General features: G+C 58.5%; 1 protein-coding gene across 2 annotated transcripts in view; it reads left to right on the plus strand.

The window, feature by feature from the left end:
* MACROD1 (mono-ADP ribosylhydrolase 1) overlaps positions 1-27,833 on the plus strand; it is a 152,258-nt gene that overhangs the window by 54,643 nt on the left and 69,782 nt on the right. The gene's annotated exons all lie outside the window — the stretch shown is intronic.

Consider the following 27,833-nt stretch of genomic DNA (forward strand, 5'->3'; position numbering starts at 1 on the left):
TTACACAGCTCTGCTTTCGAAATTATGAATCCAGGAAGGCAGCTGCATCCTGCTGGCGTCAGGCCCTTCCCACAGCCCTCAGGATGAAGGCGACACTCCTATGGCAGCCTCCAAGGCCCCACAAGACCTGGCCCTGCCTGACGCCTCCCCCACCGCCCCGCCTCAACTCCCACCACCTCCCCCTAACTAACTCCCTGAGTTGGCCCCTGCCCTTCCCCATGCTGTTCCCCCTCCTGCAAGTGTCCATCCAACATCACCCCTCACCTCCTCTCTGTCTGCAGGGTTGCACAAACCGTGAGGGCCATGACATAATGTCTTGGAAGGGAATTATCTTGCTGGTTCAAGGAAGAGACCACATCCGCTCACCTGAGGCTGACCCCCTAGTGCCTGAGTCAGTGCCTTGCACACAGTAGGTGCTTAATAAATGCACCCAGTGAACTCCCCACTCTGCTTTCTCATTTAGAAAATCAAGGGTCCAAGCAAGGCTCTCAGTGGGCCTGTCCAGCCTTGTGTGTTCTGGGTAAGCCTCCCCTGCATCCCCCTTCCCTGAGTGTGGGAATCAGGCAGCACTGCACGCCCCAGGCCCCACCGAGGATATGGGCTCCTTGAGTGCTTCTGGGTGAGCGGGTGCCTCTCGGGTGTCTGGGGGGTGCGTGCTCCAAGGGCAGCCTGGCCACAGTGCTTGTGAGGTGAGAGCACTTTCCCCGCATGGGTGCATGATTATGATTGTTGTAGCCACCTGCACGCGCCGGGCCCAGGAATACCTCCTAAATGAGCCCTCCTGGCACACACCTATCATCAGGGCCATGCAGTCCCCAGTGGGCACAGTATTGGATCGAGTAAGCCTGGGCCACACAGTGCAAGCAAAGTCCTCAGTCAAGCTGACCAAGGACAAAGTGAATCTTCATGGCCCCAGGGTCTCAGTAAGCGGGAGCCACTCCTTGGCCAGTTCTGGGCACTCTGACCACAGGACAACCTCTGCTCACCCTCCTTGCCTCGGCTCTCCCCTGTTCCCATAGGTCTGGTCCCTGCATTCCAGTGCCAAAGAACAATTTTTTGGGTCAACATAATAAAAGCTTCCATCTGTAAGTACTTGAGATGCTTACACAATTTTACTTTTTATTATAAATAACAACATCTTAACTGTATTAAAAGAAATTTGAAAGGGGGGAAAGAAAGCCAAGTGCACAATCCCACGTCTCTATAGCACTCTCTGCATTTTGGCCAGATCTGTCTGCCTGTACATATACGCCATTTACAAGGGGACAATGTCCCTTATCCCTTTCCAGGTCATTTCTAATTTGCCATTTCCCCTGAGCCTCAGGACAACCCAGCACAGCTGGCGGGGCAGGGAGGACTGTCCGCACTGTGCAGGTGCAGTGACACTGAGAAGGGGGGGACTTGTCTAAGTTCGTATGACAGTGAGGACCTTGAACAATGGGCCAGTTTCCTTCTCCCTGCAGGATGCCAAGTCTCAGTGCAACAGAAACACAAGGTGGCCCTTAGGCCCATGCACCCAGGGACCTTGGGTTTCTCCTGAGTCCCTGTCATGCAATTATCCATCCATTCATCTATCTTTCTATCCATCCATCAACCATCTATCTCTCCATTCATCCATCCACCTGTCCATCTTTCCATCTATCCGTCTGTTTTTCCATCTCTACATCCATCCATCCATCCATCCATCTATCTGGCAAATGTGTATTGAGACCCATCACGCTCCCGCCATTGTGCAGGACACATGGACCTAAAGAGGAGCCCCTGTCCTCTAGGAGCTCATGGTCCACTGGGGGAGGCCACTGGTTTGCAGAAGACTACAGTGTGAGATACACATAGGGCATTAGCAGAGCCAAAAGCCACTCCTTGCCCAGCCTGGGTGTGTGTTGGGGGGTGCCTGGATCACAGGGGGCTTTCTGGGGAAGGTGACACTGTACTGTGGTTCTGGGGTCCTCTAGACTCCCACATCACAATAGTCACGTGGGTTCAATGGCAAGCTAGAGTGGCTCAGGTGTCGCCGGGGTCCCCCCATCCATCTTTCAGGGTGGCCGCCCCAACTTTGGACCCCAGGGCCTCCACCTGAAGTGGAAACGCTCTGCAGCTTTACAGTTCCCACCTGCTTTGAAGATCAGTACTCACTGATATTAATTCCTATATTAGCAATTAGCCTTCCTGCTTCTTTCCAACCTATGGCTCTTTGGGATGGATTTTATGTGTGTGTCATTAATCAGATTCCTGTATGTGCTGCTGGAAACCCAGGTGGGCTTTATGGCTGGTGACTTAGCCGAGTGGCGTTTTAAATGAACAACATGCCTGCCCCCCTCCCTGGGCAGAGCTGCCCTGTGGCAAAGAGGGCAGAGTTTAGATCATTGTAAGCAGGTCAAAGCTGGCGCGAGCTAGGAGACCAAAGGTGTTCTTTCATTTTAGACTTCCAGGCTGAGGTCAACATCTGTATCTGACCTCTAGAGATGAAAAGGCTCTTTGTGACTCAAACCTGGAGTTTGTTCCGTGGCTGCTGACTTCCTGCCGTGAGGACGGCCATCCACAGGGCCTGTCCCTTCTCCTGCACTGCAGTGTGTGTGTCACTCACTCCTCGCTGTGCCAACGTGGACCCGGGTGCTGCCACAGTCATGTGCCCTCTCTCCCGGATGCAGAGGGCTGGGGGCCAGGGCCATGGGTCAGGGGGAGCTTTTCCTTTTGGGAGTGTGGACTGCTCCTGTAACAGAGTCAGCATGGTAGGGGGTTAGGCAGGAAAGGCGTTTCAGGCTGAGGGAACAGCATATGCAAAGGCTCAGAGGTGAGAGGGCTTGGTGCAGTGAGAAGGTTGGTGTCCCAAAGCTCTGAGTTAGTGGAGGGCAATGATCTAAGCTGAAGTGGGAGATGGGATTCTTGGGGGGAGTTTCAAATGCTCTGCTGAGGGGCCTGGTCTTCATTTTGAGGGCAGTGGGCAGCCAGTGAGGGTGCCCAGGCAGGAAGGGGCATGACCAGATCTTCGTGGAGAATTGGAGGGTACGAGGGTGCATGGGAGGGGACCAGTGAGAGGCTGGGACAATGTCCTCAGGAGGAGGGGTGGGGAGCAGGGGGCTTGAGGGGAAGGGACTGACTTGGAGGCCTCCCTAAAGACAAGCCCAGGGGCTGAGTGGGTTCCCTCCACCTTCTCCTCCTCGCTGGAGGGTGGCTGAGGGTGGCTCCCGTGACCACATGAAGCAGCACCATGGGTGGCTGGCCCGCCGGGGGCTCTGAGCCTGCCCGAGGTGGGTGTTAGTTCTAGGTGCCCTGGGCAGGGCGGCAGGGAGGCCTCTGGAGGGGGCGTGCTGGAGGCTCCAGCCCCTCCCTCTGCATGTGATTCGGCCCCCCTGCCCCCTTCTCACTCGCTTTGGCCCCAAGGCTTGGCATGGCAGCATGGCACCCACACAGCATTGTGGGTGAGAAGGGGAGGAGGTGAGGGAGCCTGCATTCGGGCGTGAACCCTCCCAGCCTCCACTCTGCTAATTAAACCATTTCCTGACAAAACCCAGACTTTCAGGGATGGGTGTGCAAGCGTGTGAGCCGGCGGGCAGTGCCCAGAGCAGAGAAGCCGCCGGCTCCAGGGTCCCAGGCTCTTCCAGGCGTGGCTTGTACCAGTTTTGGGTGCTGCCCCCACAATGTGGCCGAGCAGTGGGCACCTAGAAAGGCCATCAAGTGGGCACTGTCATCCCTGGGCAGCGGTGAGACAGAAGAGCGGCCAGGTGCCTGCAGAGGCCTCCCGCACCTGGAGTGGTCTCGTGCCTTTGAAATCTCCTCCGAGCCAGTGGGCTGCGGGAGGGACTCGGTGCTGCGGGAGCTGCGAGAGCGGGCGAGGGCACTGGCTGGCCAAGGGCACTGGCACTCAGCTGGGCTCATGACCACTGCTCTCAGCCCGAGGGCGGGAAGGCCCTTGACGGGGACTGCAGGTGGTCCTGCTGTTCGGGAGGGGCGGAGGAGGGTGAGGGCACAAGGACCTCCAAGGCCCGCCCCTCTGCCCGCGTAGAGGGAAGCAGCGGTGGGGCCAGCCTGTGCATGACACGGGGCATTCGTGGCCTTTGCCCGCTGCCCGCGGCTCCCAGGAAGGGGCTGCCTGCTGGCCAGGTCTACCCCGCAGGGCTTGTCGTAACCGGCTGTGTCCAGCCCGTGGGAGCCCGGGGAGGATGAGTCTGGCGTAGCGCAGCGAAGGCCAGGCCTTTCTCAGGAAATTGGGCTTTGCGACTGAACAGTGGCTGTGCATTTCCCACCGCACCCCACTGTGAGCTCTTAGCAGGGTTGGCCCTCGGTGGATGCAGGTGGTGGGAGCCCCAGGCAGAAGACCCGGTCCCCTCCTGGCCACCAGCCTCTGCGTGCTCTTACCCGGGCCCCTGGCCACCCTGGCCACAACATGGGCCCTGCAGAGTCTACATGACATAACTCTCGAGCAGATGTTTGAAGCAGGACTTTGCTGGTGTGCCTGGTAGGCTTGGGGTCATGGGGGTCACAGTTAGCGGCCTCCCAGGGAGCAGGATGAGGAGCTTTCAGAACCCAGGCTCTGCTCGTGGGGTCTTAGCTCCCCTCCTCCACAACCCCTTCCCTCAGCCCCCTCCCCAGCCTCAGATTCCTTCAGGAGCCCTACACCCTACGGGCACAGGCAGGTCCTCGGGGTTTAGCATGCACCCGGGGGACCTCAGCACCCCTCCAGCTGCTGCATTCACAGTGCCACTCCTCCTTAGACCTCCAGCCCTGACCACACTCAAAGCCATGAGCTGGGAATTCCAGGCCACGCACCTACATCCTCCAAGTTACTCAGGTGCAGCTGGTGGAAGCTGCCTTTTCTTCCAGAAGTATCTACTTCCCTCTCGTCAGCTGTGCCGACCCCCAGCCCCCAGGGACAGGCACCCTCCCGCCTGGCTCCCCCCCGCCTGGCTCCCCGGCTCTTCAGATTCCCTGCACCAGCAGAAGCCTGTGCCAAGGGATTTTTGCCTCTGCGTTGGAAATCTCTCGCCCCTCCCCTCCTTCCCGTAAACTCACTCCCCAGCTGGGAGCAACGCGCGCCGCCCAGGCCAGGCGGCCAGGCTTTGTTAATATTTACAGCCAGTGGCTCAGGAAGCTATTAGCTTCCTTTTCTTGTTGTTAATTGAAAGAGGAGAAAATGGTTGTAACACTTCAAAAGGACTTAAAGCGCAGCCTGAGAGACCAGCTGAATTGGGAGGAAGGGAAGAGGGAGGGACTATTTTAAATAAAGAAAGGAAGCCCACACCCCACGCGAGGGTGGATTGATGCTCCTTCCCGGCTCTGCAGCCGCTTGGCTTTCCTCTGAGGTTTCCTCATTGCCACTCATGTATATTTTCCTTTTCATTTGGGAATCTGCCTTAAGGATAGAAAGAGGAAGAAAAAGGATTCATGGCGTATTTTGTTAATAATGGGGCTCTTTGAAGCTGTGGCTAACGAGGCCCCTGGCACCTTCACTCCTGGAGCACACGGGCCGGCCTTGCCTGGCAGCTGCTTCCCTGTCCTGTGGCCACCAAAAAACCGGCGCTCACCTTCCAGGATACAGGCCCAGACAGGGGCCATTGGGCTAAAGCGATTCCCTGGCCTCAGAATCCCCCCACCCCCGTGGACCCCATGGACAGCCAGGGATACCATGGTCATGATGGGTGGGGGGACTTTCTGAATCCTGGTAGACAAGGAGCTGGGGATCTAGCATTGCCGGGTCTCTGGCCTCTGTGGTTGGCCTCCCCGAACCCCATTTCCTCGAGATAAATGATCCCTCCTATAACACCTGAAGAGTTAGCTCCTGGAGTCCGACCTATGATGTAAGCAACCAGACGGCTCTGCCAGTCTCCCTGTGGTCAGATAGGGGCGGATTGGGTGACTCAGAAGGTCTTTGCTCTGGGAGCCTGCCATTTGGTTCTGGCTGATAAGTGCTGCCGCCTCCTCCAGGGAGCCTTCCCTGACCCTCCCTTGTCCCCAGCCTCCTTTAGAATGGCCTCTCGGGCTCCCCTGGCACCCTGCTCTCTATTAGACTGGCTTTCTCTGTGTCTGCAGAGCAAGGTGACCGACTGCCCCAGACACGGAGGGCCCCAGCTCCTAGTTCTGGATGGGCTGTGTTGAAAGGAGGGACAGACTGCACCCTGCTCCCTGCATGCTTCTGCCTGGATCAGACTAAACAGGAGCCCTGTTCAGTCTGAGCTCCACGAGATGCCCAGCCACACTGCAGGGCAGGAGACCCAGAGGAGTGCGAGGCAGCTATAGGGCAGTGACGGAGGGAGGATGGGGCGGTTCGGGGAAGAGAGCTGGTCCCCTGTCCTCCGTTTTCTGGACAGCTGACCTAGAGAAGGAAGACCAGCCTACTCTGGGGAGGCCCAAGAACTAGAAGGACCAGGAGAGCTTCAGTTGAAGAAGAAATCTGTAACAGGCAGAGATGCCCAAAGATGGGCCAGACTTCCACTGCCGCGGGTGCCAAGGCCCAGGCTGGATGGCCGCTTAGCAGTGAGGCTGGACCAGGATGACCATGTCAGGTGGGGGCCTAGCCAATCCCCTGAGGTCCGCTCTTGCAGCCATGCTGTGGTTCCTTCTGGCTACCTCCACAAAGCCCCAGCCCTGTACTCTCCACCCTGGATTCTAATTGTCTTTAACCCCCTGGCTGTGACCTCTTAAGGGCAAGGACTGTGTCAGCAGCCGTGACGACAAGTGTAGCTAAACTGATTGATTTCTGACTATAGCCCAGGCACACAGAGCTAAGTGGATAATAATAATACAACAATAACAACAACAGTAGCAACCCCGTATTAAGTCTGAGGCAGGCACTAATCTTACATCGCCTCACTGAACCCACAGGCACTATTATGACCCTTTCAGTTTTCCACCTGAGGAAACAGAGATTTTCAGGAGCCTGCCCAAGGTCACACAGTAGGTCCACCGCGGAGCCCGAACACAAACCCACTCTCGACTCAGCTCTGTGCCCACAGCACATTTCCTGTGTGGCCAGGACTAGGGGGCTGCGCTCAGACGGGCAGTAGGCGGCAGGCCAGCGCTCCCCCACCCGGTACACAGGGCGCATCAGCGTGTTAAAAGCTCTGAGAAGTCCCGTCTCAGAGATACCAATTTAGGGCTTCCCTGGTGGCGCAGTGGTTGAGAGTCCACCTGCCGATGCAGGGGACACGGGTTCGTGCCCCGGTCCGGGAGGATCCCGCATGCCGTGGAGCGGCTGGGCCCGTGAGCCATGGCCACTGAGGAGCCTGTGCTCCGCGACGGGAGAGGCCACGACAGTGAGAGGCCCGCGTACCGCAAAAAAAAAAAAAAAAAAGAAAAAGATACCAATTTAACCCTGTTCGCTCCAGCGGTTACCTGTTACCCTCTGTTAACCTGTTAGCACGTTCTTCAGATCACGCTTTGGGAGACGCAGTATGATGTTTGGTGAGTGTCTGCTGTGTGCCAAGTGGTGAGGACAGGCCTGTCTCTGCCCTTAACACCCCCCCACCCAGCTCGGTGCCTAGCCCGTGCCTAGCACATGAGAGGTACACGCATCAGCAAATGCAGGCCAAATGAGGGAGGGGATGGATGTGCAGATAAGCTGATCTGGGGCCACGGGAAGCCACAGGTCCTGGCCAGACGCAATCTCTGTCCTGAGCTGCCCCCATCGCCTCCTCCTCCAGCCCTGGACCGATGCTGCCCCCTCCGGCCACACCCAGCCTCGTCCTTACCCCTGGAGGCCAGGTCAGGCCAGGTGGACTGGAAGCAGGCTGCCCCTCGCAGGCCCTACCGTGCTTTCTGGGCAGGTTGCAGCCCTCTGCCCCCACCCCAGGGCCCCTCTTCCCTTCCCTTCCAGCTCTGTGACTCTGGCCTTGACATTCCAATCACGTCCCCCAGCCCTGCCTAGAATACTAATTCTCCCAAGATGAAACCATCCATGTTTAATTTTTGTAAGTGCCAGGCAGAAAGAAAAGACAAGAAAAGGGAAGCATCAGTGGTGGAAGTTGGGGCCCTCCTTGAGGCTGTGTTCAGAGCTTCTCTGGGCAGCTGGCCTTGAGAAGGTACAGTGCCACTTCCCTCCCCCTCCCCGCCCCCACCATGGTCACACTGCCCCGATGAGGGCCAGGAGGGAGTCGGCCATGTGCGGTGCTACCAGCTATCCCAGGACCAACTTGCTGTCCCTAAAACAGGCCAAGCAGGGGGGCAGCGGCAGGGGCCCAGTCTGGCCTTCTGAACACACCAGGGCATGCTGCTGGCCCTGGCTTGGGAGGGTTGTTTTTTGAGGCCTTCAGGGGGGAGCCCCCTTAATGAAGAGTGGGCAGCCAGGCTGCCTCTCCCCTGTCCATTGTTTGCAAATTAGGTTTCTGCCCAGCTCCTGCCAAAAAATGGAGCCTGGGGCCTCCCCAGATGGGCTGGGGTCACAGTGGGGATAGAGGGAGGGCTGGGAGGCAGGGGCAACCTGGGAGTGCCCACAGTGGGCACAGGGAGAGTGCTTCAGTGCTAGATGACCTTGGATGAGTCCTTGACCTGTTGGGGCCTCAGCTGCCTCCTTGGGGCACTGGGATGTGGCTACAGGGTTAGGAGGGCCGTTAATAGGTGGTTAACAGCCTGGAGTCAGAGGTCAGAGTTGAACTCCTTGTGTAGCTTCAACAGCTGTGTTACTTGGGGCCAGTGTGTTATGTCTCTGAGTGTCCGGTTTCTGTATGTATGAGATGGAGTAATGAGGGAAGCACCTCACAGCACCTCATGGGCCTGTGGTGACGATCCAAGGAGGTACCGTGTGGATGCCCTAAGGACCAGTCTTGCACTCTAGGCACATATGGAAGCCAGCGATTATTATTATCATAACCCCTGAGACAAGTGCTCTTGGTAAAGCTCTTCCCTCGGCGTCCTGTCGGACTGCCTGGGAAACCCACCTCCCTCCTGCAGCCCCTCTGCCCCAGCCTCAGCCTGTGGCCCCAGACCAGCAGACTCTTGCTGCGTCTGACTCTCCCTCGCACCAGCCTGGCCCTGGGACAGGAGCTTAGCTCGGTGCCACCTCCGCCCTGCATCCCAGTTTAACGCCCTCGTGTCCCCAGAGGGAAGAATGAAATTGTCATGGCAGGAAACATGACAGAACATGAAACGTGATGAAATCAGCTATGTAAATTATGAAATACAAATCACAGCCCTTTCCTTCTGCAGCAGGGTAAACGCTGGCAAAGGCTCTGTGGGCTGGAGACCCTGTAGTGGAGGCCTCTGGGCCCCCGAACCCCTAGACCAGGTACTGTGACTGGCGGCTGCTGGCGGCTCCAGCCTCCCCGCCAGCCACTCACGCCCTCTCCCTCCTCCTCCAGCAAGCAGGGTCCCGGAGACCACTGGCTGGCCCCGAGGCCTCAGCGAGACACCACTCTGTGCAATTTCTGCTCTGTAGCCCCCGTGAATTAGATCCGGGCCAGGACCACTGCTACGCTCCTCCCTTCCCCTCCTCTCCCAGTTCACGTCCTCCCTTAGGTTTTTCCCACGAGCTCAGGCACAGGACCCCTGTCTCAGGCCCTGCTCCCCTCGGCTCCCACCTGAGACAAACCCCAAACTGCTCCGTGGAGAGACCCACTGCTGTTCCCTTGCCCCATTTTAGTCTTGCGATACCTCTGGCTCAGAATGTGGGCCTGATTGGTGGTCAGGGACACGCCTGGGGCCGGTCAGCACTTCAGCTGCTTGCTCCCCTCTGCTCTTCTCCAGGGGCACCCCTGCAGCGGCGCCCAGGCTTCCCCCTTCTGCTTCCTCCCTTGTGCACTGGGCCGCTGGTCTCCCTCCCCAGCCCCCACCCCAGCCATCACAGCCACCTGTGAGCACAGAGCTGGTACAGGGAGGGTGACTCCAACCTACCATGGTTTTTTGGCCACCTCCCCTCTCTTGCAGGGGATGCATCACAATTTTTTTTAAAATAAATTTTATCTATTTATTTATTTATTTTTGGCTGCGTTGGGTGTCCGTTGCTGCACGCGGGCTCTCTCTAGTTGCGGCGAGCGGGAACTACTCTTCGTTGCAGTGCGCGTGCTTCTCACTGCGGTGGCTTCTCTTGTGGAGCACCGGCTCTAGGCACTCGGGCTCCAGTAGTTGTGGTACACGGGCTCAGTAGTTGTGGCTCACAGGCTCTAGAGCGCAGGCTCAGTAGTTGTGGCGCACAGGATTAGTTGCTCCGTGGCATGTGGGATTTCCCTGACCAGGGCTCGAACCCGTGTCCCCTGCACTGGCAGGCAGATTCTTAACCACTGCGCCACCAGGGAAGCCCTGCATCGTAAATTATTATTGACCAAAAGCCGGCCCAGGCTGGAGACGAGATGGGGAAATAAAGCACTGGGCTCAATAATTGTGCCCTGCTGCCTGAATTTACTTATTTGTGGCTTTCTACCCACTAGGAAACTTGACGATAAATAACTGCTGACTATTAGGCTCCTGGTCGGGAAAAACACCCTTGGATCCACTTTCTGAGGACAGGCAAGGGCTGGAGACCCACACGCCCATCCCATCCACCGTCTGGGTCTGATTTGATTTTCCCAGGCCCGCTCGCCCAGGTAGAGGGCTCCTTCTCCATGTTACAGACGAGAAAACTGAGGCTCAGAGGCGTGAGGTACCTTGGCCCAGGCCCAGGATGACCCACAGGTCCTGTTTCGCCTGGGACTTTCCCAGTTTTAGCACAAATCCTGGGCAACCCGGGACAGCTGGTCACCCTACCCTGGTCTCACAGCAGAGTCAAGGTCAGGACCCTGCTCTTTCTGACCCAGAGCCTGTGGGCGCTCTTAGCCTATGTGAAATGTCTTCACCATCACCTGCCTGCATCCTGTTCCAGGGCCCGTGGGACTTTGAGAGGCTGTGCATGCTGTCCCGTCAGATCACTCTCCAGCCTGCTCTAGGCCCAGGAGGCTGTGGTCACCAGCGAGCTCCTGGAGCCCTGGCTTCTGGCTGAGCTCGGCCATGGGGAGCCCCAGCAGCAACGCAGAGGGAGGGAGGGGAGCCGGGTGCAGCACAGACTCCCGGGCCACGTCCCTCTCTTGTTCAGGGACCCGCTGATGGCTCTGGCTACTCTCTCAGGCTACCACTGCCTCCCCTCCCCCTCAGACCTGCGTGGTGACTCTCCCTACTGTCCCCAGCCCAGAGAGCCTCCCCTTCCCGTGCGGGTTTCCCTAACCATGTCCATGGCTGTGTGAACAACCCCTCCAGTACGCTCTGATCCCCTGCGAAGTGACAACAGAATAGCCGCTTCCACCTCCTGAGGGCCTACTGTGTGCCATGTACATTCAAAGTCTTCTACTGTCTGCATTGACTCGTTTCATACTCTTAACGACCCTGTGAGGAAGCATACTGTCCCCTTTTCACAGATGAGACAACTGAGACCCAGAGAGTTTAAGTGACTTAAGTGCAGGACAAAACTGTAAAGGGCTGTACACCCTGGAGCCACAAAGATGAGAGGCGGTGCCATCGGGGGCTGCCAGCCAGACAGCAGCCCCTCACAGGCGTCCCGGTGTGTGTGACATGGTGCCAGAAGGGACCCTGTGAGTACCTGCAAGAGGGATGCTGGGGCTGGGGTGCGGAGACCGGGGAGCTGAAGGGGGACCCAGATACCTCACAGGGAGCCCTGAGCTGGGCGCTCTGCCCAGGAGAGCACAGGGACTAAGGCCATCACATGGCTGCACTGCAGATGGCCACAGTCCCGGCTGCCACGTGCAGGGGACAAGCAGGGGAGCGCGAGGCTGGCGGTTACCGAGCTCCCGCCTTCTCTGCGGAGGCTCACCTTCACAGCGGTGGCCCTACAAGGAGCATGGTGGTGCCTCCTTTTCACAGGTGAGGAACCTGAGGCTTCCAGAGCAGCCTGTCTGAGGTCTCACAGCTTCAGAGGGGCAGAGCTGGGGCTGGACCCGGCCTCCCTGCCCCCAAGTCCCCGCTTCCCGTCCCCAGCCCTGCCTGGCAGCTGAGCCTCTAGACACACAGGCCCCTCCATCTCCTGGTTATGGCTCCCCAGGGTGCCCTCCTGTCTCTCCCCAGGGGAGACAGCGGCTTTAATCGACTCACCTGGAGGAGTCCCCAGGTGGCTCAACTTTATTTTTGCAAGCACTGTCTGAATAATAGAGTCCCCGAGGCCCTGGGGTGGGGGCAGGAGACTCACAGGGGCCCACGTGTCTATGGGAAGAGCCAGAGGAGTAGGCCAGGAGAGGCAGATGGTGATGGGGGGCAGTGATAATGTGGGAACCTGTCTGTATATCCACGCTGGACTGGGTGACCTGGGGCAGAGCCCCCCCTGGGCCCTCAAACAGCTGAGGAGACCTGGACTCCCCTTCTGACACAATCTGGGCCTCTCTGGCCTCTCCCTCACCCCAGAAGCTAAGGGGAGCTAAGCTATCACCCGCCCTCACCCACAAGGAAAGTGGTCGATGGACCCCGGAGTGCAGAGATGCTGGGCCAGGCATCCCGCCCTCCAGCCATCCACATCTGGGCTGTGGGGAGTGAGGCTGGCAGGACACTGGCTCTAGCTGTGCCCATTCTACAGGCCACCATCACCTCGGGGCATCCTTGGCAATGCCCGGCAGCTTGGGACCTGGGTCCCTGTCTCCTAGCCCAGAGCTCCTTCAGGGGGTGGTGAGGCTTACACCCAGCTTGACCCTGCCCGTTCTAGGGCCTAGAGAACACAGCCTGCTCGATGAGAGCCACATGCCCCAGGCCCCTCCCTCGGCATGGGTTCTCCTGTTGCCCTGAGCAAGGGGCTTGGGTTGCGGGGAGCCGGCCTGACCTACAGCCCCGGGGCAGGGGGCATGTGTGGAAGAGGGGGGAGGTCTGAGTGGTGAGACCGTGAAGGAGCTCCCCTGCCCCGATCTGCCCACATGTTCCCTCCCTGGGCAGCAGAAGCAGGATCCCCCGTCTGGCCTGCTTTCAGAGGGGGACAGCAGCCGGCTTGTTTCCCTCCTTAGGTCCTGGGGGCCTACCAGAAGGCCCAGTTCTGGGCACCAACGTGGGGCTGGAGCCCCAGGGCAGCAGGAGGCCAGCCCAGGTGCGCTTCTGCCAGACCTGCAACTCCCGGGCCTCACTTGACTGCGCCATCATTTATTTTAATGCCTTTGTGGTCTACGTTTGGGTGCAGGTGAAATATGGCCCCGCATCGTTCGTTTACTGGTAGGACTGTTAACTGTGCACCGCTGATGCAGGACGAACATGCATCTGGGGGCACAGAGGAGGTGGCCGCCACCCGGGAGGTGGCCGCGTGGCCACTGTGTGGGGAAAGGTCAGCAGAGGGAGGTGGGCCGAGGGCCTGGGGGTCCTGAAGGGTGGGGAACCAGGCACCCTGCGTGTGTCAGGACCCAGTGTGTTCTGGCAGCGTCGGCCAGGAGATGTGGGGGCCAAGGAAGGGGTCTCTACGTGGAAAAGGCTTCTCTGGTTTTCCTCTCTGTACCCTGCAGTGGAGGAGAGGCGGGCAGCATTAGCCCTGCTTCTCCTACCACTGTTTCCAGGGTGGCTGCAGAAGTCACAGGGCGGGGGAGGAAGGAGGGCGAAGGTACAGTCCCACAGACCTCGGCTCTGCCAGCACCTGCCTGGGGACCCGGGCGAGTCACAAATCCCTCAGTGCTGTCACCTGTGCTGTGGGCATGATAACCCTCCCTCCTTCCTTCTCTCCTCCTTTCTTCCCTAAACGTGAGCCAACATGGACAATATGATGACTGGAGCAGGGCGGGAGTCAGCAGCAGGGAGAAGGCTGGCTCGGGGAGGTAATGAGAGAAGCCCACCTGGGCCGGGGCGGGGCCGGGGGGCAGTCAGTCAGCTGGGGGCGCCCGGGGAATGGGTCTGCACTTCCTCCTGAGGGCAGCGGGGTACCCGGGGAGGGCGGAGCGGAGGGGGTGGGGCAGGTTGAGACTTGAGAGTAGAAAACAGGGGAGGGGAGGTCTGGGGCAGGCACAGGAATGTTTTGTCCTCTGACCTGGGGCTGGTGCGTACAAGATAAAATTCCCCGAGCTGGCGCTTCAGCTGGTGTGTGGCTGGCTGTGCGCCTTGCACCTCCATAAACAACAAATTAACAGCTAAGGGAAGCTTCTCTTGGCCCTGCACAGAGGGCCTTGGGCAGGGTGGCCAAGCTCCCCACCCCAGCCCTAGGGCTCCCATCACATCCCAGGGTGCAGCCCCCAGTGCTCCGGGGGAGGGGGCAAAGGAAGGAGGCCTGTGGGCTTCCCAGATTGCTCCTGCAGTGGCCACCCCTGATCTTCCCCTTTGGGCGCCAGGCCACTCGCTGTCTGCTGGGGGCAGGGGCTGTGGGGAGAGGAAGGGGCACCCAGCCCACCTCTCTGACAGCGCAGGTTGGTGGTGGCCTCCAGAGGAGCCCACTTCCGTTCCAGGGCATTATCTACATCACCTTCCTGATTCCCCCTACATCCTCCAGGGGACGCTATGATTCCCCCACCGCAAAGCTGAGCAAACTGAGGCCTAGAGAAGTTAGGAAACCCACCTCCTGTCCAGGAAGAGGGGGAGCTGTGATTTGAACCCAGACCTTTCTGACAGCAGAGCCAGCCACAGCCCCACTGGGACCCTGGCCCAGGCCTTTAGGGCCCCCAGCTGATGACACCAAGCTTCCGCTTGGGACAGACAGGCTGGGCCCTTGGTCAACCGCAGTAGCCAGTGCCTGGCAGGACGTCCAGGCCTGTCCGTGCATGCCTGTCCCTTCTCCCCAAGGCAGGCAGACCCCCTGCCCTGCAGCCACATAGAACATTGAACGAAGCTGTCCCTGTGCCGGCCCAAGCTGAAGCCTGTGCTGGACCTGGCGGGTGGCAGGGGACGGACTTGGAAGATCTATGAGCTGGGTTAAAATTTAATTTGGGTGGAAGATCCCGGCCAGCCAAGCCGGCTGCCCCAGACAAATGGCCTCATCCCTGTGGTTGGGCCTGGCCCCTGTGCCAGCCTCCCCCACACTCCCTCCCCGGAAGGCAGGCCGCCGCCCACATTGAAATCATAGCACCGAATTTGATTTGGCGTGGGGTGGGGGGGCGGCAGCAGGCACTGAGCCTTGTTGGCACTTCAGCTCAAAACTGAATGGGACAGAATGGGCTTTGGGTGGGAACTGCCTCTGCCAGGGCCTCCCTTGGGACCTAGGGTCAGCACTGCCTCCAGAAGGGCCCTGCCATGCCCACCAGCCTCCTCGCTGGGGGAGGTGGCCCTGGGCACCCCACCTGTCCACTCTGTGTGCCACCCAGCTGCCCTCTGTCCCCAAGCCCTGTCTTCTGCCCAGTACCCTGATCCTCCCTGGGCCCTGACTACCTGGGCTGGAATCCCAGATAGGCTAGGAGATCTTGTGCAAGCGACTAAACCTCCTGGGATCTGTTTCTTCATCTGTACAATGGGACAGTCTGTAAAAGAGGACCTATTGTTATTAGCTGATGTAATAACATAGCCATGGCCCTGCAGGTGGAACCCCCTCATTGTCACAGCGCAGCGCCTGGGCTGTGAAGGGGAGGGAGCAGGGGGTTTGCAAAGCCGAGGAGGGTCTTTGACTTCCCAAGAGTCTTGTGGTCTCGCTCCCCACCAGGGCCAGGGGGTCATCTCTTTGGACCTCGGGGTGCTATTTTGGGTTTGTGCAGTCTGATCGGATAAGGAGCAGTGCTGGGGTCCCCAAGGCTGAGCTGTGGTAGCACAAGCACGTGGGCCCCCACGCACAACCCTGCTCGCTCCGGGCTGAGCAGCCCCATCACTGTTCTCACCCCACTGCCATGTTGGGCCCCTCTTAGGTGCTTTCCTGAGTGGGCACTGTCCACCCATTTTACAGATAAGGAAAGTGAGGCTCAGAGAGGTGAAGAAACTGCCCCCTGCAATTTCTCTGCTGCCTCTCAGCTCCTGTCCAAGGTGGGGGGTTATGGAGAGATGAGGGGGAGCTGGGCCGGCTCAGGGAAGGCGGGGCAGAAGCATCTCCCTCTTTGGAACTCACATACACACGCACGCTCGTGCTGCCACTGGCAGGAACCCAGGCCCGGAAATAGCCATGTCACCTTCCGAGGCTGAGTCCCCGACGTTGCTCTGCCTATAGGACTGGGGAGGAGGGGGCTGCAGTAGCCAGGATTGTACAAGGCACGTGTGCGTGCACACGCCCTCCCACATACTCCCGCTCACATATGCACAAACCCACACATGCATATAGGATGGGAGGGACAAGCTTCAGATGTCACCGTCCTGGCCTCCTGAGGGACCAGTAACGGTTGGGCCTGATCCCGGCACCTTTCTTCTCCAGTTGTGCAATGAGACCCTTCACCCGGCCCCGCAGGAGTGCCGGTGGGTGTGTGGTGGGGGCGGCGTCTGCACTGAAGAGTGTGTGTGGCCGCCAGCTCCTGGCGATCGCTGGACCTTAACCAGGGCTGCCCAGCACCCTCGCACACAGAGCTGGGGCCAAGGTATTGAGGGGGGACCCTTGAGGGTCTCTTTTATCCTTTAGTCCCCCCCCCCAGGAATCCAAGGTCCTTCTTTCAGACACCCGGGGATCTGGGAGCCTGGGCTCGGCCTCCTCCAACTGCAGCAGCCATTCCCACCCTCTGCTCCAGCCTGGGCTGGAGGACCCTGCGTCCTCTTGCTTGGGAACTCAGCTCTGTCCCTTGCAAGTGCTGGGTTAATCCTCCCAGTGTGCTCCCAAGGGTGGAGGGATTAACGTGTCAACATATTTGCATGATAACAGGAGCGTCAGGGGCTTGGCTCTAAGAAGCAGCGTGGTGAGGAGCCAGACACCGCTGCTGCTGCTGCTGCATCTCCCAAACCCCATGCGTGCACGCCCCTTCCAACGCACCCAGCACCCTCCCCAGGCTGGTGCCCCACCGCCCCCCGTGGGTGCTGCATGTCAGCCCCGACTCACCCTTGACCGTGGGAGACCCAGACTTGGGGCTGGTGCACCTCAGGACACACACACACACACACACACACACACACACACACACCACACACACACACACACACACGGAAATAGCCCTGTCCATGCTGTCTCCCACTCCCAACTCTGACCTGGGGTCTCCACCCCTCTGCAGCCTCTCATTATTTACTTATGTATTTATTTATTTATTCCCGCCTCGTCCTAAAGGATTTGCAGCAGCTTACAACCTCGTAGGAGAGGATCAAGAGGAGGGAGTGGAGTCCTGTGGGAAAACCCAGCCTCCGAAGCAGACAGGCTTGGGTTCAAGTCCTGCTCTTTATTTACTTATTTTGCTCTGGGATCACCTTGCCTCTCTGAGCCTCAGTTTCCTCACCTGGGAAATGCAGATAATAATGCCCACCCAGGGGGATGTTAAGGGGGTGAAATGAGAAAACACCAGGGGAGATTGAGCGAGTAGGTACTTGGCACACAGGAGGTGCAAACAGCTCGTGGGTGCTGTCGTGGTTAGGAGAAGGAAGTCAGGGCAGGACAGGTGGGGGTGAAGAGCTGCAGCAGGCACAGCACAGCCCATCTCCGAATCCTGGGGCCTTCCGTGTCCTGAACTGCAGGAAAGCGGTCTGGGCAGGAGTCTCAAACTTCTCAAATGCCAAGGTCCAGTAATTTCCCACAGATTCCTCTCAGAGGGCAACACCACCATCACCCCACCTGCCTCTCTTGGGGTGCCTAGAGCCTGCAGGGTGGAGAGGTCTGGGGTTCCAGGTTGGAGACTCCACCCTCACACCTAGTACCTGCACCCGGAGGTGGGGTCTTCCGCTCCTGGCCCCTGAGCCTCACCCCAAATCCGATCCCCACTTCAGCCTTGACCTCTGACTCCCGTGGCCCTGGTTCACTCTCCAGTACCAGCTCTTGGCCCCAGCCTGACCTTCAGCCCCTTGGCCCAGCCCCCAGTTGCCCCCAACCCCTTCACCTTCATCATCACCTCCTCCAGGGGGGCTTCCCAGCCTGCCCTGAGTATGCTCTGGCTTCTCCCAAGCCATCAACTGCTCCAGGCCCCCCCGTCCTGTCTTCTGTGGTTCCCCCAAATCCTCCTCCTCCTGGGGGCTCCAGGCCTGGCAGCCAGGAGGGGCCCGGGGAGCCAGGCCCAGGCCCCCTGGTCCACAGGCCAGCCAGGCCACTCTAGGCGTGCACAGAGCAGGCAGAGATTCCCCCCGGCCCAGCCCAGGATGCTGGCACTCACATATTTTGTAATCCTGCCCTGGGAGGCGGCTGCCTACTCTTCGAGTGGCGAATTTGTTGACACAGCTGTGGGGACTGAATGCCTATTAGAAACACCTGGTGGGAAGCAGCACCCGGGGGAGAGACTGGGGAGTCCAGTGCAGAACCCCCCACCCCTGAACCCTCAGCTCCACCACCCAGCAGCCGCCGTTCGGAGTTGGGAGGATGGACCCATTCTCTCCCTGGCTCCTTAGCTACTCTTGAAGGAGGCAGATGGGGAGAGGCATATGCCTGCCCAGCTCAGCTTGGGACCTCAAGGCGGGGTGGTGGTGCTGGGCAGCCAACTGCCTGTAGGAACAGGCTTCCACCACCCCCTCACTGACTGGGTTCAAGTGGAGAAGGCTTTATGGGCCCAGAACAAACACTAGACACAGTCCATATCCTGAACAGTCCAGGCTCCAGGACCACCATGCTGTGATGCCGAGTGTGCCCGACAAGCGGGGATAAACTCAGGATAAACTGGTTCACGGTAACTGATGTTAAAAGAATTACAAAGTGTAGGCCTTTCAGAGGAAGTTGGCAGAGGGTACCCTCGTTAAATAGACTCCAGTAATGTCCGTGTGGGGACTTCAGGAGAATCGGGGATTCCCCCCCAAATTCTCCCCTGCAGGCTGCGTGCTGTGGTCGCCAGCAATGGCCGTAGGATGCCTCTTCACTTCCCTGCTCTGAGAGTTCTCCTGTCACTGTCTCCCTTAGGGCCACACCAGGGCTTCGTGAGCTCACCTAGCTGTAAAGCAACCCTAGGATCCACCGGACAGCCTCTGTGCCCTCTCCTGTTTCCTATTTGCTTTCTCTTGGTTCTGAGTGGTCCTCAGTAGTCTGGGTCTGTGCAGTGGACGCGTGGAGGAAGGAAGTCCTACAGGGAAGGGTGAAACGGGGACACAGGAAAGGGCCCTTTCCTTATCAAACAGGCACTGTACACTGTCTCCTATTCAACCCTCACCACCTCCCTTTGACTCAGGTGCTTATTTGTGTCCCCATTTTACAGATGACAAACCTGAAGCTTCTTTTTGGGGTGATGAAAATGTTCTGGAATTAGATAGAAGCAATGGTTGCACAACTTTGTAAATATACGAAAACCCACTGAATGCTACATGTTAAAAGGAGAATTTTTCTGTTTTTTAAGGCTCTAGGTGTGCGGGCTTCAGTAGTTGTGGTGCGTGGGCTCAGTAGTTGTGGTGCGTGGGCTCAGTAGTTGTGGCACACGGGCTTAGTTGCTCTGCGGCATGTGGGATCTTCCCAGACCAGGGCTCGAACCCCTGTCCCCTGCACTGGCAGATGGATTCTTAACCACTGAGCCACCAGGGAAGCCCCTAAAAGGAGAATTTTATCTTACGTGAATTATATATATATATTTTTAAAGTGAGTTTGGACCTTATAAAGAAGAAAGAAAAAAAAAACAGGCTCAGAGAGGGGAAGGAACTTGCTCAAGGTCTCAAGTGAACAAATAACACAGCTGAGGTTGGAACCCAGGTCATTTTAACACTTCCCACAATACATCCCTGCTTCCCTCATTTATGACTGAAGACAAGCTTTAATCTTACTACTCCCTCACTCAAGAACTTTCACTGGCTCTCTATTGCTCCTTCCATAGGCCCAAGAGCTCCACCAGGCCTGGCTACACCTCCAGATAGAAGTGCCTTCTTCTTCCTCCTCACCCCACTCCACATTCCCCCCTCCCCCATCCACTGCCCATTCCTGCCTGTGCCCAGCCCACCCACTCCGCCTATCTCTTTCCTCCAGGGGTCTCGGCTCCCATAGGCTTTGTTCAGGCCTGGGCCCTGACTCTGCCTCTCTGTCCAGCCCATCTCCCACCCCAGACCTGTCCATCTCTCTGTCCCCAGCCTCGCTGGACTGCTCTCCGTTCCAAGACAGCTGAAATTTCTCCCACCGCCAGCCTTGGCACTTGCTGGTCCCTCTGCTTGGGACACTGCTCATGCGCGACTTCCCCCAGCTACCCTGGCTGACTCGTGCTCATCCCTTGGGTCTTGGCTCTGACACCCGCTGCTCCCTGCACGTGCCCGCATAGCTACCCCTCCTGCCTGTAAGTTCTTACTCCAAATCTGTCTCTCCCTTTAACCACAACCTCTTGGAGGGTAGACCCGGCTCTGTCTAATTCCCGGAGGCACCCACAGCGCCAGGGCTGGGGAGCACACAGCAAAGGTGGGAGAGCTCCTGCAATCCTAAAGCACCACATGGGCAGCTCTTCGGGCAGGAGCAGGGAGAGGCCACAGAGCCTCCCCTGGACCCCCTCACCCCCCTTCACAGTGGTCAGCAAGTCCTTTCAGAACCGACGGAATCCAACCACTTCTCTCTCGTCTATCTGTCCACCCGCCCGCTCCCACCCTGCTCTAAGCTCCGCCTCTGCTTGGAGCCCACAATGGCCTCCTCCTGCCCGCCCCCCGCACAGCGGTCTGTCCACCGGCAGCCAGAGTGAGCCCCTGGGAAACTAAATCCCATTGCAACTCTCCCCTTAGAACAAATCCAAGTTCTTTACCAGGGTCCACAAGGCCTCCACCTCCCCGCTCACCACACTCCGACACACTGGCTGCCTTTAGGCCCTGGATCCGGCCCAATCCTTCCCCACTCTGGGCTCTGCAGTTCCCTCCCCGGGCCTGCCTCCCATGCCCGCCTGTGCCGCAGCGTGTCCTCCTCGGAGGGGCCTTCCTCCCCGCCATCGCCCACCTGAAACCAGCTTTCCGATTTACCTGTGGCCTGTCTCCACAGCTCGGTTACCTCCCTGAGGGCAGAGCCCCGCTCTCCCTTCTCTGCGGGGTCCCCCTGCCCAGATCAGGCCCCTCGAAGCTCTGTGTTCAGTAAATATCTGTAGGAGGATGGGTGACGGGCTCTCCCGCCGGGCTATGGGCCGAGAAGCCTCCACAGCCTCGTGGCTTCCCCACCAGAAGGAGCCTCAGGAGCCAAGTGCGCCAGGCACATAGCCCCGGAGATGGGCAGTCCGTCCCGCGGCCACCCAGTGGGACCCTGTGGGGCACAGGGCCGCGCTCAGGCCGCTGCCCACCCAGACAGCTGCCCCTCCTGGGCATCCCTCTGACGCTGCCGTGGGAGGCCGAGGCAGAATAACCAGATTAGCCTAAGCGGCCCCTCTTGTTTCCTGGTGTAATTGGATTGAGGCCATGTTTCGGTGCAGCTGCATTTAATATCGTAACTCCGAGGCCACCTCACCCCCGAGAGCATCGGCGGATGGACACAGACGGGACTGGGTGGGGACTTCGGCCTAGAGGAGAAGCCAGGGGCAGGGGTCTCCCGTCTCCCACCTGTGCAGAGGGCGAGCATGCTGATCTCCGGTGTGCGGGGAGGGGGGCAATGTCCTTCTGAGCAAGGGACACGGCCTGCTCTTCTAGCTTTTCTGGGCTGGGCAGGGGGCTGCGCACGAGGGAGGAAGCACTGGGTTGTCGCCAGCACCCACGGTGGGGGGGTGCTCTGTACATACCTCTGGACCGAGGGCAAGACTCTCAAAGGGGCAGGCCACACCCAGACCTGATGCCAGACGGCCCAGGCCTGGGGTGTCGGGAGAGCCCCTGGGTCCCCGGCTCTGAAGGACTGGGGAAGGAGGCCAGGCTGGGCCAGCATGGTCTCCTGAAGCCCACCCATCACCGTGGGAGGCCCTTGGCCCAAGTGGCCAAGCAGCAGCCTTTCCAGGCTCCTAGGTGGCCAGAGACCCAGGCCAGCAGTGGGTTGGGGGGATCCTCTGTAAAAAATGTCAGCCCAATGCTAGGTGACCTTGAGATAATGGGCAGTGACACCAGCTGGACGCCCCTCCAGACCTGGGCTTAAATGTTAGTGCCTCCAGAGACCAAGGGGGGAGAGGTGGGTGTGTGCATGCCAGTGTGTCTGTCTTTGAGTCTGTGTGTGCCCATCAGTGTGTCCGGGCCGAGCACGTGTGTATGTGTGTTGGGGGCAAGGAGCCCCTGTGCCCCCCACCTTCCCATCTGCAGCCTGAAGCCCAGCCATGTCTCCACAAATGCCCATCAGCACCTGGATCCTGAGGCCAGGCTGATGGGTGTTTAAAAACCAAGAAGCTAAACGACACAATTGAGAACAGGGCATAGCTGGGGAGAGAGGGCAGGGCGGCCTTGTCACAGGGTCCTTGATTCCCAGACACCCCTGCCCCAGGCACAGGCACAGCCCCAGTCCCACCTGATGTGGACACTTCCAGCTTCCCAGCGGGGGCACCTGTTGGGCAGATGAATCACTTGGCCTGGTGTGGCCGGTGCCTGTCCAGCTGGTTCCTCCTGGAGGCTCAGGCCCATCTCTGAAGACCTCAGGCACAGAGCAGCTTCCCCCTCATCAGTGAGAGGGGGCTGAAGCCCACCAGGGGCTGGGGAGTCACCCCAGGGTCGAGGGCACTGGCTGGGGTCTATGGACCCCTCACTGGGCCCCATCCCCCTCCCTCACTCCCACCACTGCTCTCCACGGCTGGAGGGCCTGGCAACAGCTCCCATCCATCACTCAGCCCTATTTTTGGGAGGTGATAACCCAGCTGTGAAAATTCACTCCATGCAGATCCCTTCCACGTGAGGGAGTCTTAGCCCCAAGCCGAGGAGATGAGTGAGGGCGGGAGTATAAGAAGAAGAGGGATGGTGGAAGGGGAAGTTGGAGAGGAGACCCTCTGGCTGGTTTGTGGTTTGTGGCTTGCATCAGGCACCTGGCAGAGGGCACGGGGCAGCTCTACCAAGCGGTGGGGCTGGGGGGGGGTGTCCCTGGCCTGGTCTCCTGGGGCAGCCCACTGAGTACAAGGGCTGGGAGTCCAGAGCCTGGGTCCTATCTTGGCTTTCTCAATAACAAGAGCCTGCTGCTTTGAAACTCACTTTCCCCTCTGTAATCTCACATTACAACCTGGCTCTCATGGTCCCCCAGGGTCCTTTCTACCTCTTCTTTGTAGGGCTGGCAGATAAAATATAGGAAACCCACTTAAACGTGTATTTCAGACAAACAACCAATACTTTTTTTGGTATAACTAAGTCCCAAAGATCACTTGGGGTATACTTAATAGTACAAAAATTATTAGTTATTTCTCCAAAATTCAAGTTTAATTGGGCATCTGGTTGTTTTTTAAAAAATTTATTTATTTTTGACTGTGTTGCGTCTTCGTTGCTGTGCGCGGGCTTTAGTTGCAGTGAGTGGGTCTTCGTTGCGGTGCGTGGGCTTCTTATTGTGGTGGCTTCTCTTGTTGCGGAGCATGGGCTCTAGGCGCGTGGGCTTCAGTAGTTGTGGTGCCTGGGCTCAGTAGTTGTGGCTCGCGGGCTCTAGAGCACAGGCTCAGTAGTTGTGGCACACGGGCTTAGTTGCTCCATGGCATGTGGGATCTTCCTGGACCAGGGCCTGAACCCATGTTCCCTGCATTGGCAGGTGGATTCCTAACCACTGACCCACCAGGGAAGCCCCGGGAGTCTGGCTTTTTTTTTTTTTGCGGTACGCGGGCCTCTCACTGTTGTGGCCTCTCCCATTGCGGGGCACAGGCTCCGGACGCACAGGCTCAGCAGCCATGGCTCACGGGCCCAGCCGCTCCACGGCAGGTGGGATCTTCCCGGACCGGGGCACCAACCCATGTCCCCTGCATCAGCAGGCGGACTCTCAACCACTGCGCCACCAGGGAAGCCCCCGTCTGGCATTTTTATTTGCTAAATCTGAACTCTGTTTCGTTGGATCAAGTCTCTCTCCACCCCTCTGCCTGAGCCAGTCCAGCTGCTGAAGGGGGAGTGGCCAATAGGTATTTGCTCCATCCTAGCTGCACTGCACCCCTGGGTCCTGCCCCCTCTCACCGCTTGGGTGCTCTGGTGCCACAAACCACCCAAGTCATCCCAGTGTTTGCTGGGACCAGACCTCCAGCTCCTGAAGTCGGGGTGGGGGGCCCGCATTCTCCTGGCTGTGTGACCTTGGGTGGTTTCACATCCCTCCCTGTGCCTCAGCTTCCTCCTCTGGAAAATGGGGATAATAGTGCCCACCATAAAAGGCTGTTGTGAGGATTAAATGAGCTAATACTGGCTGAAAGTTTAGAGCAGCGACATGAAAGTTGGCCATCTCTAGATTCTAAGTGCCTGCACGGAGCCCAGCACAGAGGACATTCATTCATTCATTCATTCACCCAGAGCATAAGGCCGACCTGTGATATGCCAAGCACTGTTCTGGGCGCTGGAGACAGATCAGGGATCTGAGCACTAGGCTGCTCTGGGCACCCAGGGAGCCTCCAGACCTGTCCTGACCTCAGAGCTGCTGAACCAGGGTGCAGTAAGGGGGGTGTTTGACCCAGGAGGTGGGAGGTCTAGAGGTACCTCAGTGGGGAGGCCTATGAGGGGTCAGAGGGCTTTGCTTAAGAAGTAGAAACCTGCAGGGTGATATGCAGCGGGGCACAGAGCATGGAGCATGGCTCATTTGAGGAGCAAAGGGAGAGAGGGGAAGGCGGGGCAGGGTGGGGGAGAGCTGGGAAGGTTGCTGGGGCCAGAGGTAGAGGCCCTCCATGGTCTCACCAGGACCCAGGCCCAGGCAGGTGACTGGCAGGGTAATAAGACTGTGTTTTAGGGAGATGCCTCTGGTTGTGGGGAGCGGAGGCATCAGTGAGGAGGCAGCAGAAAGGAGTGAGAACAATGTGGAGCAGCACCTCTGGGCTGTTCCCTCCAGCTTCCCTTCACCCCAGGGCCAGGTTCGGGGTCTCCCCTCCCTCTCCTCAGGAGCTGTGTAGATTATCACTTCAAATGAGGAGGGAACAGGACAAGAATCTAGCCACCAAGGTGAGGGTCAGCAGGGCCAGGTAATCTGTCCACCTCTGCCTGAGCCTCGGTTTGAGACTGTATGGGGCTGGGCCACCTACCAGCTGGGTGGCTTTGGACAAGTTACTTAGCCTCTCTAAGCCTCAGTTTCCCCATCTGTAAAATGGGAATAATAGTGGATTGTGATAAGGCTCCAAAGAAGCTAAGCGTTTAAAGTGCCAGGCTTTAGATGGTGCCCAGGGAGTGGTTCAGACTCAGGAGGGCCACCCCCCGGCAGGGCCAGTTCTATCCAGATGGGGTGATGACAGGTCATCAGGAGAGCGGGGCCAGGTAGGTCCCAGCCTGTCTAGATGTGGCCCAGGATTCCCGGGGAAGGTCCTCATAAGCCACCCTGTGGGGTCAGCCTCACCTCCCATCTTCTCCAAGTAGAAGAAAGAGGCTCAGAGAAGATAAAGTGCTTCCTGGGGCCATAATGGAGACCAGCCCTCCTCAAGTCCAAGGGTCCTCACACCCTTCCTGTCCTGCGGGTGGCTGGGGCAGGGTCTTGGATCCCAGACCTCCCTTTTCAGCCTGGCAAGTCAGGAGGCCAACAGATTTGATAGGGAACAACCCCTTTGGCCCCAGAGTGGCATCTCCTTGACCGAGCAGGAGACTCCCAGATGGAAAGGGTATGCTCAGGATCCCAAAATGAGGTCAGAGATCACTGGGGCAACCAGAGCCTTCCCCACCCCAAGCTCCAAGAGCTTGGAACTTGGAGATTTGATCATCTGCTTGCTGCAAGTAAAGCGCTGAGCTCAAGAACCCCGGGCAGCAGCTCAGGGGCCCACAGGGCTGATTAATGGTGTCTGGCTCCTGGGAAAAAGGGGGTCTATCTGGATGTGCTGGAAAGGTGTGGGTTGTCCCTCAAGGAGAGCCTGGTTCAGTGATGGGAGAAGGGCTACAATGGAGGGCACGCAGAGAAGGAGGCTGAAGGCACAGAGGGGGATTGCTTGTCCACCCTGTATTTGCTGTGTGACCTTGGATCAGAAACTCAACCTCTCTGAGCTTGCTTCCTCCTCTGTAGCATAAAGACAAGTCCTCCCTCCCAAGGTTGCTCTGAGAGTCACATGGGATCCAGGGTGGGGGGACCCACTAGGGCTCAGCACAGAAAGCTGTGGTCACAAACCTCAGAGGTAAGAGGGCAGGGGTCAGGAAAGTTCTCCCAGAGCTGGGGCCTTGAAAGATGCATAGGAATTCAGGAGGTAGAAAAGGTGAGGGAACCTCCTTCATAAGCCTTACCCCCCTGGTAGAGACAGGAAAGAACCCCACAAACAGGCTTCAGAGGCCTTGGGGAAGCCCTTCCTTTCTCTGTGCCTCAGTTTCCCCATCATAAAAGGAGACCATTGCCCTGAGCCAGACTCATGTCTAGTTGTGACATTCTAGATGACTCTTCCCTGGGAGAAGGCAGGACTGGAGTGAGGAGGGTATACCCCCCCCCAACATCCCTCTGACCGGCTAGGCTGACAGGTCACCCGTGGTGCCTGGGCCTCCACGGCACCCCCACTGGCCAGGGCCCCAGCCTCCCTCCCCTGCACTCTTGGTCCAGCCAGGCCTCCAGCTGCACAGCCCGGAGTCCCAGCTGCGGCTCTGGCCCCTGCAAGGCTCCTGGGGCTGTGGGGCCTTCCTGCCCTGAGCCCAGCCGGACACCGGCTTCTCCACCGGAAGCTGCACTGTTTACCCTGCAGAGGCTCAGCCTTTACTCTCCGAGGAGTGCGTTTAGGAGGCGACAACCCACGCGCACATGCACACTCCCACACCATCTGACGCGCCAGACCACACAGGCTCCCGGCCCAGCTGCAGATGTGCAGCCCCAGCGCCGTCTACGGGCTGCACCTCCTGAACTGGGGCCGGAGCTGGGCGGCCTCGGGACAGCAGGAAACTGGCACTAACTTTGAATTAATAAGTTAACAAGTGCCACATATGACCTCAGTCAGTCCTTCCCTAAACCTCCCAGCTTTATTCTGTCCATCTTACGGATGCCCAAACTGAGGCTCTGGGTGGCTAAGTAACCTGTCCAGAGCAGAAGCTGGAAAGTGGCAAGTGGGGTTCAAAGGCAGACCTGTGGAACCTGGAGTCTGGTGCTGGCTGCCTCAGAAAGGAGGGAGGTGGGCATAGGGCAGCAGGGATCTACAGAGACCACAGGACAACGGCGGGGGGACAGCACGTTGGTCACAACCAGACACCCTGTGCACAGCATTAGGCAGCCCTGGGGGTCTAAGCCCATGGTGGTGCCCCATGGCCCTCAGGACCTTGCAGTGGGGGGGGTGTCTCTGGCCCCCTCCCCTGCATATGGCCCAGCATCCTCTGAGCCGCAGCATCCTCTGGCCTGCCAGCTCCACCTCTAGCTGACCACGGGTGGGGCTCTACACCTCCCTGGGCCACAGGACCCCTCATAAAATGGGGCAGTTGGAGCAGATCAGGGGTCTTCACTTTCAGAGGGCTCACCTTGAGAATCTGATCCTGTTCCTGGAATATGAACCTCCTCCCCAAGACATTCAGGTTTACAAGGGATTCTTAGGGTTCACAGACCCTCAAAAGGCCAGGTAAGGGGCTTCCCTGGTGGCGCAGTGGTTGAGAGTCCACCTGCCGATGCAGGGGACATGGGTTCGTGTCTGGGTCCAGGAAGATCCCACATGCCGCGGAGCGGCTGGGCCCGTGAGCCATGGCCGCTGAGCCTGCGCGTCCAGAGCCTGTGCTCCGCAACGGGAGAGGCCACAACAGTGAGACGCCCGCGTACTGCAAAAAAAAAAAAAAAAAAAAAAAAGGCCAGGTGAGGGACCCCGGGGCCTCACGTGGGGTGAAGCTGCAACGGGAAGCAAGGGAGAAAGAAATCCCAGATTCCGCCGGGAGCAGTTACCTCTTCCTAGTGCTTTAGAAATCCGAACTCATTTCATCCTCAGGACAACCCTATAACCAGGTAGGGGGTGCTCTTATTAGCCCCATCTTATGGTTGTGGAGACTAAGGCACA

Source organism: Mesoplodon densirostris, chromosome 7, assembly GCF_025265405.1.
Source record: "Mesoplodon densirostris isolate mMesDen1 chromosome 7, mMesDen1 primary haplotype, whole genome shotgun sequence".
Classification (NCBI taxonomy): domain Eukaryota; kingdom Metazoa; phylum Chordata; class Mammalia; order Artiodactyla; family Ziphiidae; genus Mesoplodon; species Mesoplodon densirostris.